This window comes from Alligator sinensis, unplaced genomic scaffold, assembly GCF_000455745.1.
Source record: "Alligator sinensis unplaced genomic scaffold, ASM45574v1 scaffold254_2, whole genome shotgun sequence".
NCBI classification, from domain to species: domain Eukaryota; kingdom Metazoa; phylum Chordata; order Crocodylia; family Alligatoridae; genus Alligator; species Alligator sinensis.
Genome location: NW_005842396.1, coordinates 388,976 through 392,829, shown reverse-complemented (window position 1 = coordinate 392,829; position 3,854 = coordinate 388,976).

Below are 3,854 nucleotides of genomic sequence, written 5' to 3'. Positions count from 1 at the left end.
GGCACAAATAAAATATTTATTAGACTATTAATATTGGTAACGATTGTAATGGTTATTTTTGAGAAATAATCTTCATTATAGCCCTTTAATTAATAGGCTTGCAGCTTTCTAAAATGTATACATAAGGACAGAAATTTGCAATGTAATCTTTGTCAGAGGTGATTTCCTCTTTCACTGAATGCATATTTTGTATCTATTGATAGAGCAGGTATAGTGTGAACTATCATTTGAGCTTGAGAAATTACAGGAATAATTTTAGTGCTGCCTGTTGCAAGTTCCCTTTTTGTGAACCTCCTCATCTATTTATGAGTATAGGCATGAAAATATTAAGTTTAGTGGTTAATGTTTTCACTCAGTTCATTTAATAGGGATACTGGGTAAAATAGAATTAGTACCTTCATGAGATGATGTTTTTAGGAATTTAGGTAGTAAAGGGCAGATAATATATAAAATGACTAAAGTCTTTGCTATACCTGTACAAGGTAAGAGAATGGCAAGAAGCTGATTTTGGTTTCTCATTTAAATTTTCCCAGAGTTGGTCAGACTGGAATGCAGCAAGTTTACACAACTTTCTGGGGGGGTTTCTAAATTCTTATAGTTGTGTAAATCAACATCAAGTTGTGGCCCTATCCGTGTGCTGGAAAATATGCCTGTAAACTGGATTGTGAATGAGTGTTGATAGTTCTCTTAAAATACATGGGAAAGGAATCAAAATTTTCATTAAAAAAAAATTCCAGTTTTGTGTCTTGAGCTCATGACTCTGTGTCCTGAGCCCTAGGAATTACATTTCTGTTCATCTACGTATATTCCTTGAGAAATAAATATAATTTAAAAATCATATATATAATTAAAAAGCAGGCACAGATGGTTGGGGAGAATACCTGTTCTCACAAACTGAAATACAAGGGAATAGTCTGTTCAATTATGCTAAATATTCTTTCATCTCAATATGTCATGCTTCTTCTTTCACAGACTAGACTCTGTCCGTCTATTAACATTCCTCCAACATGGTAATTAAAATGCATAATACAAATTTCTCATGACTTCTATACTATACCACAAAATCTTAACACTGACCTCTGACCTCAATATGCTTGTCTGTCAATTACTATGATTCTGGAGAGCAAGGAATTTGAAGCTCAAAGTTCATGCAGTAGCCTTTAAAACATACATTATTTGGGCACCACAAAGCTAGTGGATCCAAAGCATGTTGCAGTGGAAGGCAGTGTTCAAGAAAGGAGCACGATATTGTTGGCTACAAAGAACCAACTCACGGGACCATAATAAATTCTGGTTTATTGGATAGGATGTGAAGTTACCAATAAAATCATAAATGCAAACTTTGATTTATGGGTGGTACTGGTCACCTTAGTGCACACATACGTGCACTCACTCGTTTAAACCTATGTAGTATAGTGTATAGTAGCTGCTGTGGTGATTGTGAGAGCACTGGTGTCAGTATATCTATCTATCTGAGGCCCTAGAGTCTGCCATTGATGGTCAGCTTCCTTCAAGACGATGTCTTCTCCGGAAGGGGTTCGCCTGCTTGTCCTTCTGTCTCGGTAAGTCAGGTGCTGGATGAGAGAGCACCACTGAGGGTCATGCTTCACTGCCTTTTATCCCTTTCTGGCAGACTTGTGTGATACTTCAGCATCATCTTGGCTGTCCAATCCGGAGGTCGTGGTCCCACATGGGTTTTGAGTAGTACATGACAGCTGTTAGTCACTCATTCATTCAAGGAACTGCACAATATAGCAGATTTTATCACTTTACAATTACAATTTCAATGCAGTTTTTAACAGTGGTCCAGGGTATAACTTCATTCTACAGGGAGTACATTCCTTAATGTTTTAAAAGTATAAATATCAAATACAAAATGCCATGGTAAAGATGAGACAGATAAAATATAAAAATGCACCATGAGAAATGTATAAAAATGCAATGTTAGGTAGCGAGGATAAAAGGTTACTGGGGACTGTAAATGAGTTAGGTTAGTACCAAGATATATTTACAGTCGTTGAAGTAGATATTTTAGTTCTTTTGTTTTCTTTAGTGACACTGAGCTTAAATGGGGTAGATGTAGCTTATAGGTTTCTCCTACAGAAAGCCACTTCAAGCTTCCTGGCTTGCTCTGAGCCTTGCCACACCCAGGAAATGTGTGCGCTAGGTCTCTGCCAATACTTAGAAGGAAAAAGAAATGCAAAAAATGGGGGTAGAGGGGGTGCAGGCAAGAAGGGGCTTCTGTTATATCAATGTTCAGAAGCAGAATGTACAAAGGGGGCTTTCTGCTACAATATTGCCAGCTGGAAATATATGGATTCATCATATTTCCTTCTCTTTGTCAATAGTGTGCCCTGTTCTGGAAAGGAATCCTTTTTGGATGCTGGGGCCACAGTTTGCACATGAATACACACACAACTATACATATGCACACTCATTCTTTGTCTCCATGTGGGGGATCAAGCCCATTACACTGTGTTTTTGCTCAGTTACACTGAAATAAATATTAAGTGGAAGCAGAATTTGCTATTATAGCACTAAACCTTTGGAAAGGATTATTTTATGACAATACAGATATGATTAATAATGTGAAATAGATATATAGGTATTCACATGTGTGGATCTTCTTTAGCTATTGGAAAGCTGCTAACAAAATAATGACTGTTTGATATATCTCATACAAAGGCTTTGAATGCTGTAGTATATTTTATCGCCCCTGTCTCAGAAGTTTCAGTGAGCTGTAGCTGTTTCATAGATCTGCCTGGTTAAGTGTGATGTAATTTTATTTACTATGCTATTATTTGCTTAACCTTGATACTTTTAAAGGCCATTACATCACTCATGGCCTCATAATTCAGATATACCCAATCTGTTCTGAAGAAAAATGTGGCTACTTTTTTCCAATAGGAGATTTTAAAACTGTAGCTGTGCATGGATTGCACTACTTGTGGCCTATGTTCTTTAACACTTCTGAACAAGATTTTGTGTGTTTAATTAAGATGCCAGTTGTTTTACCATCCCTGTGGAGAAGATTATAAGGTTCTTATTGCTGAAATGTTATAATTAGGTCTATAAAGCTTATTTATGTATGTTGTCCAAATATTATGAATATAAAACTGAACTGTGAAAACACATGCCATTTATTACAGCTATTTACCTTGATTAATTATCTTCTTGGACTTGTCTTCTTTTAGCAATTAAGACCTTACTTCTATATAAAAGAGAATGTAATTTTGGTGACAGTTGATTACTTAAACATTGTGTAGTTCTGTATAGATTAAGATGTTGCAAAGATTTGTTATAAAGAACTAGAAGTTGTACCAGAAATGGCAAATGAGAAAATTATGAGCAACATATATCAATTTTTGCTTGTAGTATGAGACAAACAGTACCACAGAGTAAATATTCATCTGTTCATCAAACATGTACATATTTTGTTGTTTACAACTCTTATGAAATGTTAATCAAAGATTAAGAATATATCAAAATCTCTTGCAATAATATAGGCAACTGAGATTTTTAAAACCTCAAAATAGCAACTATTTTAATAGAATTGCAATAGATTATGGTAAAGAAAGAAAACTATATACAGCATAGAAAATAATGGCAGTTGTGTTAATAAAATAAAAATATTACCAAACAGATTGTCAAGTTAAGCCTAACTGTACCAGTTGAGACCATACATAGTATAGTAGCTTGGCCTCTTCACAACTAGTTACAATCCTTTTGAAACAGCCAGGGAATTAGTTTTTAAGATTACACTATAAATAAACTAATTTTCTTTGGAATAAAGGTATTTTCCCTTTGTGAGATGGCTTGTAGGATATTTATTGACTTTTCTTGACCATTTATAA